The following is a 13,732-nucleotide window of genomic DNA, read 5'->3' as shown; positions in this document are numbered from 1 at the left end:
TGGTGTAATAGATTGCCCACTATGAATCAGTGACAATAACTCAAAGACAAACAATCCAAATGGATGATTTATTTAGAAATTTAAATTAGGTAGCATTTTAACCTTTTCAGTTATTTAACACCATCACTACCAAACTTATGGTGAGTTTCATCACAGTTGAATAATTGTGTATACACCTGAAACTGATGTGTGCACAACCTCTATCAATGTCAATACAAAAAAAATCTGGTTGTCACATTAATACCATTTAATCAGTTAAGCCAATTAGAAGCCTTATTTGAAATGTGCAAGAGGTTGGAAATGTCCTTGTTTGAGGTAGGAAATGATCTTGTCAAGTCACCATAGCACTGAAATATTTCATAGGTCAGAGAACATAGACAAATTTAAAGTCTAGGAAAAAACTGTAAAACAGAAAAATGAAAGAAAAATAGCAAACTCAAGTGTTGCTATCAAAGCTTGTGAACTCAAGTCCTTGTGTGAGCAAAGGAGTATGTGTAACCTTAGCCACCTTAGCTAGTGGTGTCTCCTAAGTTGATGCCTTTAAGCACAAGTAACTTCTCAAACAGTGTTGCATTCAGACAACGCCTACGGGGCCTGCTAATCAGTCCAGCAAAAGAAAATAATTGCAATGTGCAATGTGCAGTGTGCATGCCCATAGTAAGCAAGTGTGAAACAACGCCAAAAATTCCCAGTGGCCAAGAGCGGTATCACGGGGGCTTGACCATGTGAGGGTGCCTCAGACAGACAGACAGAGATTTCGTGATAGATAGATAGATAGATAGATAGATAGATATCATCACAGTGTTTCACAGGAAGTATTTTACAGTATTTTGAAAAGGGGAAGACAGATATGCACACATATTGCAGTAAGACAGAACCAACTAAACCAAGGTCTGCTTCAGGAAACATAAATATAAAATGATTTAGGGTGAAAGACGGAGGTGCTTATTCATTTCTCCACTAGATTAATTTAGTGATTTATAATGTCACTACCTGTCAGTCCACTACTGCCTCCAAGTGCAATCATGGAATGATGGCCAAATTTTATCGTTCATTAGATAGTTGACATCATCTTTTCTTGTTAAATTTATGGGCAGCTTTGGGGTTGGTTTTGGAGACTCATCAAGATTCCACTGGTATTCAGTTGCAGGACACTATATTTGAGATCTTTGATAGTTCACTTCTAAATGACACTAATAAAAGACAGTTGTCAACATATTATGATGAAATTATTATTTTCACCTTTAATATACACTATATGATAAAATGCTTCTTAATATTTGTCAATCATAATGCTATATTTACCAATACTTTCATTATGATAACAAAAACCTCTGTGATCCTGTGTGTGTCAGTAATACCAAAATAATACTCTAAATATAATTCATCCATAATTCTTGCTGATTTTTCCACTATTTAATCTTAAAAATCTAATAAACTTGTCAATTTGGAAATGAACGCACTTTATTAGTTAAGACCACATCATATTCATATTTCTAAAGGGGCAATGTCAAGTAAAGAGCTTGATTTTGTAAATGTGCCAAACTATTTGTTGTCTACAGAACTTTGGCACATCTCATATTACTGCAATAAAATTGACGACGAAGTACCAGTTTAATCACCTGTTATAAATCTTCTTAAATGGTCATGAACACAGTTGCCAACTCATACAGGTATAGCTCAAAATAAGTTCCACATGGAAAATGGACTTCATCCAGTTGCTTCATTTGATACTAAGGAAGATATGAATGAAGTATGATACCAGTGTCCTGGCAGAACTTGAAGGCTTACATCTGTTATGGCATGTTTGAGTTAATTTGGCTGACCAAAGAAAATTGATGAATATAGAAACACTTCCTATATCATGAAATGAGTTAACAGATGTAATGTCTTTCTTAACTGGGTTTGACTTATTTCAAGCTGGTTCTATGGACATACAGTATGGTGATTAATGTCAACAAATGGTCAGAGAACTTAAATTGACCTAAAATATAATCCATCACTCAAATTCCTCATTTCAGAAAGTATATTTTTATACATTTAAGATTGGTACAGGTATGTGGTGCTTTATGTGCATGTAGAAAGATTACAGATGATCATCAACTACCCTTAGCCTTTGTCCTTTGTGAGATATCACCTCACACATTTTGGTGTGTTGGTGGTGTTCATTTCTTTTGCTGTTCATGTGTCATGGACATGTTTAACCTGTCACCATATTCCCTTTAGGACGATACTCAAGCTGCACAAATGAAAAAGAAAAAGAATGCGCTCTGTAATGCACATCATGTGTTATGCACTTTGTTTGCAAATCCATATACTACTGCTTGAATGTGCTTGATGAAAAACACTTTATTATTGCATATTTGGTATTGAGGTCATCTGAACCAACGGAAAATAATCAAGTTACATTACTTTAATATTGTGATACTTAGAAAGTGTATTGGGATACATTTTTAAGATAACTCTCCCAACCCTATTTGTAACTGTGAGAAAGCGATCAGACTAAAAGTGAGCCTAAAAAATAAAATATTACTTTTTCTTCTGTATGCAGGCTTGGCTTTTGTGTATTAATGTCAGTCAGCTGGGAAACACTCATCATTTTTTGATTTGAGCTCACTCAGCAGTCTTTAAGAATTTTGCTAATGTTTTTCAAGTTCCTCTGTCACAGAAAAACAAAATATATTTAAAAATAATAAATTCAGCAATACATTATGTAAACAGATAGGTAAATAGTTTTATTTTAACAATTGATTTACATCCATAAATTATATTTCTCAACATTCCTGAAATGTTAATATGCGCAAATCCCTCACTTAAAAACAAAATACTCACTTTGGATTCAGCTACACAGCAGAAAGGTCATTAAACTTGCAGTATGTAGCTTTAATGACAGCTACATAACCCTAATCCGCTGCACTGCAGAAGATTAGGTTTAGGGTGAGGCCGCAGCCCTACGTTCAAATCCAGAGTAACCAGCCGTGCATGAGAAGTCTTGTAACCACAGTAACAGAGGAAACCTGTTTGACCTAGTGAGTATGCAGCAGGCGCTGCACAAGAGGGGCGCTGCTGATTTAGAGTATGCGCTGCGCAGGGCAAGGGAGTTGCCAGCAGCATGTGCACAAGCATCATCAACACTTCTCAGACACGCCTCCGGGCTCTAATTTGTTATTTTGATCCAGGAGTGGCGGATTCTTGCAAATGGCATTATGACCACTGGATGGACCCAGAGACTCTGGATTTTTTCACAGATTATTTTATGTTGGCAGACAGACAGACAGAAAGACAGAAAGAGAGAGAAAGAGACAGACAGAGAGACAGACAGACAGAGAGAGTGGGAGCGTGTCTATGTTCCCTCAGTCCTAGCCCTATGTTCCCCCAGTATATAATAACAAAGAATTTCACCTGTCAAGCATTTTCATAGATGAAAAGAAAACAACAGGTTACGTGTATTAGGGAATGGCCATACCTGTGCTGTGGGAATGTAGTCTTGAGGAAACATAGGGCCTAATTTCTTTGAAATGGGGGTACATAGGGCTGTGGTAACATAGGGCCTAATTTTGAAGGAAGGAACACTGTTATTCTTCCTATAGCAACCCTGTATTCAAACTGCTTCATGCTGATAAAGCACTTTGACAGACAGAGAGGGAGCTAGAGTATGCATTTTCACAGTTACATCCAATAAATGAAACTTCAATAAAGTGATATTAGTATATTTCAATCAGGACTGACAAGTGATAGAAAGATATTTATTGTGAATATATGTATGAGAGGACAAAGTCTTCGTAAATTACTTTGGCGTTTTGAAGTCTTTGGCGCTTGAACTCCATGAGGAATCATCCCGGAACGGCTGCATATAGATCATATAGAAGTCCGGACACTGGTGGTGAAGAGAAGATAGCAGATGGAAAATGAACTGCAGATATTGTAGAAAATGGTGGAGATGGGGAGGTGGTGTGGCGCAAGAACAGCTGTATGACAGGACTGAAGCAGAGAGAGAGAAGCATATTTAAACAGACTGCTACAAGATGCTAAGGCTGAAGTGTGGCATTTTGCTATTGGTTGCCGAGAGTGACAGATGACTGGCACTCAATTAAGATCATGCCCTTCGACATAAAAAAAAACGAGGTAATAGATGAGCATGCGTGAAAGAAGGCTGGAAAGTTACCCCTGGCCTGGATGAATGTATGTTTTAGAGTCTTCCTGACTGGTTCAGGACTTTTATTACGTTAATGGCTTCGACATACTGTAGGCTGTGCTTCTATAGCTGCTTTCATCTGGAACAAACAGCCATTACAAACGATAACCATAACTTTAACCATAACTAACAGAAATTGCAGCTAAATACGTGTTTGCGGTTTATAGCTCAATCAGGAATGATATTAACGCGATTATAGTCAATAATGTTGTAAAACATGTAATGTTATGTTTATGCGTTTGGTAGGTCTAATATCCTTGTTAAATAGTAGGGGTGGGGACATTTCTCGATTTGTTGAATGTGATGTTTCTGAAACTTTTTATGTAAGTTACAATGATTTGTTTAATACAATGTGATGCTTTTTGTCATTCCAGACGAGCCAGCTTGGGGAACCACCCATGTCCAGTGGTTCACCTGAGCCCAGGGTGAACCACCTGGGCTCAACCGCAGGTTTGTCATTCATTTATGGATTTTCTATTATTACTTTAGGATGTATTATTCTTTGGGTTGTGTTTCTGACAGGCATGATTGTAATCAGAAAACTTTCTGTTTTGTGTTTTTACAGGAGGAGGAGTGCTTCTTCCCGCTGAACCCTGTCTTGTTCAGCAGCACCGCCCTACGTGCTATGGAAGAAGTCTCTCCTTCTCACCTGTCTTGCCTGGTGGACTTCAAGCCTTCTCCTAAGCCCAAGAAGGTCAGTTTCAAACTTCATCTCTTGATGGAGGCTTTTATCTAGAGTCTTATCTTTATTACTGACCGTTAATTTTATGTATATACTGTATATATTTAAAAAGTTATATAAACTATAATAATAGTCTTTAAATGAACTCTGCTATCCATAAATATAATTGTAATGTATATTGTTGTGTAACTATAACGATGTGACTTAAAGTATTATGTTTTATTTGAAGCCAAAGGTTGCGTCCCGGTCCCGAGCCAAGGGCCGACCTCCTCGTCGCTCCCGTTCTCCAGTGAGCAAGGTTTGTTACTTCTTATCACAACTGACACATGCTGGGGATTTGCAGTGTGTATTTTTTATGTTTTATCTTCTCAGGCAGTTGGAACACCCCCAGCCAGATTGTCCTGGAGTTCGGACGAGGGCGCACCTTTAGGCCCAGCCTCCTCTGCTGTGACGGTATGTCACCCCCCTCTTCTATCCATTTATAATTTGTTCATTGTGCTAATGTTTGCCAAAGGGTGCAATAATATTTATAATAATTATTTAGATGCTTTAACAGCAGCAGTACCACTATGGTTCCTCTCATATAACTTTATATCAAGAGTGAATTTTGTAATTTTAATGATTCAAGTTTAATTGATCATTTATTTGATGATGCCGATTACACTATACTTAAAATACATTTTCATTGGTAACAATGAAAGGCTCCCCCTTTGTTTGATACAATAATGCTTTTTGTCATTATAGGCGAGCCAGCCTGTAGGGAACCTCGGGAGTCCACAGGTGCACCTCAGCCCAGGATTGCTGAATATTTAAATATAATATTCATTTAGGATGTATTTATCATTCTTTGGTTTCTGTTTCTGACAGGACAGATTGTAATCAGAAGTCAACCTGTGTTTTGTTTTTCAGGAGGAGTGCTTTCCCCTGCTGAACACCGTCCGGTTCAGCAGTGTGTACTACAAGCCTTCTCCTGAGCCCAAGAAGGTAAGTGTCAAATTTGATAAGTTAATGGAGGCTTTTATCTACAGTCTTACCTTTATTACTGACTTGTTGACCTGGGACTCAGCGATGTCAGCACGCTCCTGAACTTCCTCCATCTCATGCTGGACCTTCCTGGACCTGGACAAGTGAGTATTGGCCTGCTCCTCCTGTAAAGGGTTTGGAGTTGAAATATGTTTTATGTATTATACTACATCATTTTAATATGGTTTCTTTCTATAGTTACTTATTTGCGTTACATTCCTATATGAAAAATTACAAAACATTTCACTCACAGCCTCCTCAGCCTGTCTCTTGTAAGCCTTGACTTTGAGCTGCAGCTTATCCACCAGATCCTGAAGTCTGTGCACATTTTTTTGTCCTCCTCAGTCTATACAAAAAAAGAAATATTACTTATGCAGTATAGGAAGAAAATTTAGAAATTAAGAACTTTTGATAGTTTCAACTTAATCCGAAATTACCTGGTAGGTCAGCTCCTTTACTCTCCTCTCATATTTGCGGACTCCCTTAACAGCATCAGCTCCACATCTTTGCTCAGCATCAACTTCAGTTTCCAAAAAGATGATTACCAGTAACAGATGACAGTATGATTGTGTTATAAATATTGAGTAAATCAGTTATTTCCACAGTGTACCCAGTTGTAAATTGCAGAGGTGCACTGCATTGTTTGTGGGTCTTTAACTCCAATGAAACAGTTTATGATGGCACGTGTCCTGTTCATTTTGATATCACAGTCAGTGATTAGTTTTAAATTTGGAGAAGCATTGAAATGTCACTGGTGTATCGTTGCAGGACATACAAATCTCTCGGAAATAAAATTCAGACGGATGTTCTTTCCAATGATGCTGAGCAGGGGTTACATGTCTCCTGAGAATAGAATTTAAGAAAGATTGCCAACTCAGATGATTTAACATCATAGATGTGTTAAATATTTTGCTGTAGGGAAAAATGTGAAAGGGGTTGATGTTTTGACAGCAAGTTCGAATGACACCCTTAAAGAAAAGGATCATCTCCAGAATCAACTTTCATTTTCGAGTTTTGTATAGACTTGGCTTATTATTTGCTATCTTATAAGCAGATCACAAGGTATTACCACAGTCAAAAATAAATTTAGCAAGGGGAGGGAGCAGTGATTCACATTTGGCATGGAAAGATGGGTTAGGGTTAGGGTTATATATATTTTTAGGACACATTTTGTTATTAAGACCATATCTCAAATGTATCTTAAATTTAAATTAAATATACGAACCTTTGTAGACACACCTCATACCATGGTTCACCTTTGATTACACTCAGATTAATTCATTTTGGGCGATACACCTGTGATGTGGGACAGGGGGAGAGAATCAGTTCTTACTAAGGCAAATGTTTTACTGGGGGTGCTTTGTAACAACTCAAGCCTTTCCCATTTTGAAATAACATCCAGCTTACAGTGGACTGAAAGCTAGCTTACTGAACATACTGGTAAACAGCCACTTGGACCAAACTCAGTGAAAGAACAACCACCAGCTTCTATTAATTTGGTTATGTTGCAAATTTAACTCATCCTCAAGTTAACAAAGACAAGTGTAAACCAGGTATCACCAAGACGGGTGGAAAGGACACTTCTTGTACAACCACGTCTTTTAGAATTTACCTTTATATCTCCAATTTGTTTTGCAGTTACACTTTTAACCACTTAACGCACGCTGTTCCGTCTATGGAACGGGACGGATGTTAGGAGGTAGCCACAAGTTCTTCTGAATGTTTTAAACACCAACCCTTAAACACATATATTCATGCCGTACATCGTTGGAAAGCTTAGATTGTCCTGATTCATTCAAGACCACTCACGACTTATATGTATATATCACTTATATATATATATCACAGCCGTAATAGTATTAGCGATTAGCTCGGCTAGCCCCTGAGCTAAGTAAGAAAAGCTATAATGCTACATACCTTCAAAGTCTTCCCTTTATCCACAACGATCATCTTATGACTCAGGACTTTCTGTACAGCTCGCCAAGTATCCATTCTCGTGAAATATGAAACCCGTTTCCATAAAACCGAAATACTTTCCTCAATATGTCCATGTATTCAGTCCAACACGTAACGTAATAACACAAATAACAAACCATATACGTTCCGTTTACGTCATTTCCTGACCTGCGCGTCCATCCAGTACACGTGACTAGATGTTTACGACCGTGAGCCTCTCTGACGACACCACACACAAGCCAATCGGTGCTTTGGATTAGGCAGTACGTGTCTCCAAAGCCAATGAGGACATGTGACCGACAACAATGACGACATGGCTTTGATTGACTGCTGTTCTAGCCTATGGTAATATTCGGTGAAATGAAGTTGATAACCTTTTAGCCGGCGTGCATATCAAAGACACTAGCTGTGTCCAAAATCACTATATGACAAACACCAAATAGTTCACTCAATAGTGAGAACCAAATCAGGACGTCAGACACATTGTGGGACTGTTAGCAGAAAGTAGTGTACATGGACACTACTTTTTTCATTCCACAGCCACTTCCTAGGTAAGTACTAGATAGGTAGGGGCCTCCAGTGCTGTTTCCCCCAGGGTCACTGGGTTATTGTGCATTGTGTTGACCTTGAGGACTTCTTGCTTTATGAATGTTGATATGATAGCTTAAAAAAACATATTTTGAAATTTGAATATTGTGCATTAGGATTCAAACATAGATTTTGCACAGCATTCAAATGTCATTTAATTTTTAGGGCAGGAACAGCTCAGGCTACCTTCAGGGCAATCAGTTGATGATCAATCAACTCAACTGATCAATTTATGAGATCAAGAAAAAATGTGTGAAATTTGTGACAGCTTTACAAGATGTAAAACTGTACAAAAAAACTCTTATCTAAAAATAAATGTATACACAACTTAGGACCCTTTGACTTGACAACAAAGTTCCTGTTGTACTAAATCATGAACTTTTAACATTGCAAATCATAGGTTGCAAATGTATCATGACCACTGGACACACTGAGCCCATTAAAAAGCATCATAAATACTGTAGTTTCAGTCACTGTGATGTGTCTCTTTACTCAAGATTTGAGACACCATAAAGCCTGCGTAACATTAAAGATGTAAGTTTATGTATGGATTTTTATTTGAACTACTTACATTCTGATTATAAAAGCAAACATGGTGGAAACAATAACCTGGTGACAAGTGAAGAGCAGTAGATATGTTGCAGGTAATGTAGATAATGAGCTTGATGGACAATAGGTGTGTGCAATCTACATGCAACAAGGAGCCAGGAGAGTCAGGGAAGAAGCACAGCACCCACACCACACAACAACACAGAAGAACCTTTCACACATGCACTGCATCCCTGAAATTATCCGCACAAGGATGAGCAGGATGTGTGAACACAAATGTTTGAATCAGTTGGACCAGACATTAAATGGACTAAATGGCTTCCTAATACATAGTCTGTGTAATGTATGCTTGAGTCCATGTGTGAATACCGCAGTGAATTCTCCAGAGAATTCACAGCGAGTGAGTGGGTAACGGTATGAACAATTGATCAAACAACTGTTGAACATAAAAAAGTAGAACTTAAATACAATGACTTTCAGTAGTCAATTCCCTTCCCATCCACAGCCACTACATTGTATGCGTTTCTGGCTTTGACTAAAGCACACCAGGCCAGCTAAGCTACATTGTTTTGACTGGGCCTGAATGCTTCACTGTGAAGCTAGCACTAATGGGAGAAAGGGCTTCCTGTGATTTCTCATAAAATAAAAGTAGTTTTATTTCTAATAAAAAAAAACGCAGTACCTGATTTATAGACAGTTATAGAGTCATAGAGTACATATATATATATAGAGTTATATGGTAGAGGCGTGGTAGGTGAAATGAAAATGTTGTGGGGACTTGAGGTGTGAAGGGTGAAGTTGAAATAGTGCCAGCTTCTTGAACTTCTATTAGCTAGTTGTGCACAAGAGTAAATTGTTTTATTTTTACCAAAACTCAAGCATTAGTGCATTAAAATCAGCCTATTAAGTTACAAACATGGAAGACATTCTGTGTGTGTTTAAATGTGTTCAGTGCTTTTCAACATTAGGATTTATGTAACTATTAAGACTTTTTTCAAACTCAAATGATCTTAATCTTATAATCTCAATGTCACTTTGCTATGTGAAATATTTGATTCCAGTATAGTTCAATATACAAATTACCAAAATACAACATTATTCTTTGCATTTTGTTCATTTTAATTACTTAGTATATTTATGTTTTATTGAAATTAAGTATTGTTAAGTTCTGTGTAAAGTAAGCAAACTTAATATGGGTATTAAATGTGCTGTGAGGGAGATATCAGATCTTATTAGCGGCATGTGTAATTTATTTGATGACTGTACACATTTTCGATTTCATAGGGTAAGATTACATGGACAAAAATAGAAAGGCATCTGCAAGTCTGGCCATAAGTGTCGCTGCTAAGCCAATTGACGTCAGAGAATACTGGAGTATATATAAGGCGGTACATAAGGTGTTATATGCCTGCGTAGTTGTCTGATGTCATCAGTAATGTATGACTTCTATTTCAACCACAACTAGATGTCCTGCTTTACTACATGCCAGATACATTGACATCTATAGCCATTGAATTAAGTATGTGTTGCTCGTACAGTAAGTGTTTGAAGAAGACTTTACACAATTCATGCACAGATGTTTTGACTTGTTGCTGTGATAACACTGAAATGATGTTTCCAATCATTTCAATTGCTAAGAAAGTTTGTAGGTCATTCCGTGCATTTCATGATTGCTAACAGCTCTGAAATTGCTTTGGTTCGAAGGAGATGTAGTATGGAATGCTACTATGTCATTACACAACTTTTTGTTTTCTTTTACAGTAACATAAGCTCTTTTTGACCCAAAATACATCTTACAGTACTTTTTTTTTTTAGGTCACTTGGGCTTCCCTGATTAAAAACTTTCAAACACTGATGTTAGATTTTGCCTGTTACCTATTTAAGAATTGACTGGATACCAGCTCTAAGTAAGAATTAGGGAATGTAGTGTTATTGAGGCACTTGTTATGACTGAATGCATGATTATTTTTTGTCATGGATTTCATAAATGTTTTCTTTTGCACCATCAAGAAATTAATCTAATCTAAAGTTAGATACAATAAAGTTAGAGGTAATCTTAATGATGTTCAATTGGAAACTTGTGTTGTAAATTACAGTCCGATCATATTAACCCTTTAGTAGACTTTCACACCATCCAATTTATAGATATTTGGTTTTCAATCTTACTGATGAATCAAATGAGGAGATAAAATGGGTTTAATGTTGAATTTTTGAGTGACAACACCCTTGCTTGTCCTTTGCCACATAAGAATAGAGCACAATAAATTTGAGTATTTTCAATAATCAAAGAAGGTGGTTTAAATACACATTTTATTTTTTATATGTATTCCTAAACTGGTTTTCTGTTTGTTGTCTAGTTGTAAGGACAACAACATGCTCAGCGATTAAGATGTATTATGATGTAAAATTTGTAAGATTTTTCTTTTACCCAGCATAACCAATATTTTTTTGTGAAATGCAGTGGAATAGGGCCACATTTGTTCATTAGTTTCACAACCAAACACTACTATCTCTTGAGGTATTGATACATTATTCAAAATTCTAATTATTCCTTTCACAAGTGTATCAGTGACCAGTTGTAGGACCCAAATGCAGATTATAGAGACAGGACAGGAACAATTCCATACATTTATTGTGAGAAGTGAAGATACAAAACCTTAAATAACAAGTCCAAACTTTCCAAACAGCAGTGGCATAAAATACATAGAGTTGCAGGGATTAGATACAAAAAAGTCTAGCTAAGCAGGCAAGCAGGTGCAGAAATGGTGCAGGACAGCTTAACAAAAAACTCGATAGAGCTGACAAAAAGCAACATGGCAATATCAATGATCTGACAAGGTAACAAAGAATCTGGGCTGTTATATAAATTAAGTTACTTTACTACAGCTGTTGTTGGTTCCTGCTGAGCAGGCTGTGTGAGCTGGAAGACAGGCAGGTGAACTGATGGTGCCAAGGAAACAGGAGGTTGCTGAAGGCCACATGTTATCTGCAGCTCAGGAACTGGTGACAGCTGCAGCTCAGGCTAGGTGGCTTGCTGCAGTACAGGAAAAGGACACAGATGCAGCACAGGAACTGGCGACTACAGCAACTCTGGAAGAAGTAGTTCAGGAACAGAGGACAGTTGCAACTAAGAAAACGGGGACTGCTGCAGCTCAGCAGGAACAGGCTGGGCACTGGCAAATTGGCTCAGGAACAAACTGGATGTCAGCAGAGGCATCCAGTGGTTTGGGAACACACTGAAATCAGGAGTTGTGCTGGGCAGTAGAGACTCTGTGGTGCTGAGCAGTGAAAGGTCAATGAAGTTGACTACTTGGTGGGCTTTGTGAGTGAATCTCCCAAGCTCACAGGTAACAACCTTATTCAGTGAATAAATAAAACATGGCAGCATCTTGGTCCACACTTTGTCTGTACACATGGCTCCATCTCTTGAACATGAGATGTTCATTTTCAGAAACTGTGCAAGTTGTGAAAAGAGTAGTGTGAGTGACAACTAATGGCGCTTTTCCACTATACAGTTCTAGCACTACTTGGCTCGACTGGACTCGGTACAGTTCCAGGAATGACTTTTTCCATTACAAAAAAGTACCTACTCAACGTGGGCGGGGTCGTCATAGCACGGCTCCGCAAAACTGCTGTGACTTAGTTTAAAACGCGACACAAAATACATAAACAATGGAAGACATGGAGGCAGTAGCGTACTTGCTGCTGTAATTGCAGAATGACTGTAACACTGTTGCCAGTATTTAAAATTGCTGGGTTTGATTCTTCTGTAGGACGGCTTATGACTCTTCCAGCGACAACTCTGACCAATCAGTGGCCAGCAGTCTGTTGACATCACATTTAGTATTGGCTCAGCTCACTTGGAACCTCAGCAGAGCAGGTACTAAAAAAGTACCAGGTACCAGGTACTATCCCTAGTGGAAACGCAAACAGAAACGAGTTAAGTCGAGCCGAGTCGAGTTGAGTGGAACTTTATTATTATTTTTTTTTAGAACTTTTTTTTAGAACTTTATAGTGGAAAAGCGCCATATGGTACACCTGACCCCACCCCCACCCCCGGGCAATATGCACCTGTTTTTTTCCCATGATCCATGATGACTAGCAGAAAAAGATATGCAGGGTGTTTGTTATACATTTCTTTCACCCCAGTGAGGTTAGGCCAATGATTATAGCATTTTACCCAGGCTGGATTGGGCCCTTTAATGCCTTTGTGAGATAGAACAAAGATTGTGATTTTGTAACCTTAGTTCTATAAGCACAGGCAGAGCCCTGTAACAAAGTTAATCTTCCATTGGTTTGGATAATTGACATTTGGAAATCAATTGCAGCTCTGAAGGATATATTTAGCCTATGATGTTGTATTTATGTTTAAGTTATGCCTCGTAATGTCTGCCTCTGTTAAATATGAAGGTGTTTTTAACCTTTTAACCTTGAATCTGACACTGCTATCACTCATCCAAAAAGTGATGCAAAGCACAAGACTGTCTCAATTTACCAGACATTGCCATTTGTGTATGAATCCTGATTATTCCTAAGGAAGGAAAATGTTAATGTTGAAAGAGCTGAAAGACTTCCCCATCCAGCCAACTAGTGCTACTAACATAAGTGGTGTACAGCCTCACACATTCTAACCAAGTTAACTGATGCAGCTCCACCTCGCTACTGTGTTGAACACAACAGAAACTGGAGAGTAAATAAAAGAGTAAATAAAGAAATTGTGAGGAAAAAAGTTTATTGAA

General features: G+C 37.9%; 1 pseudogene; it reads right to left on the bottom strand.

The window, feature by feature from the left end:
- LOC128379514 (myosin heavy chain, fast skeletal muscle-like) overlaps positions 1-13,732 on the bottom strand; it is a 72,660-nt pseudogene that overhangs the window by 19,834 nt on the left and 39,094 nt on the right.

Source organism: Scomber japonicus, chromosome 18, assembly GCF_027409825.1.
Source record: "Scomber japonicus isolate fScoJap1 chromosome 18, fScoJap1.pri, whole genome shotgun sequence".
In the NCBI taxonomy this organism is placed as follows: domain Eukaryota; kingdom Metazoa; phylum Chordata; class Actinopteri; order Scombriformes; family Scombridae; genus Scomber; species Scomber japonicus.
Note: the sequence above shows the minus strand (reverse complement) of the source record. Positions and strands in the feature narration are given on the sequence as shown.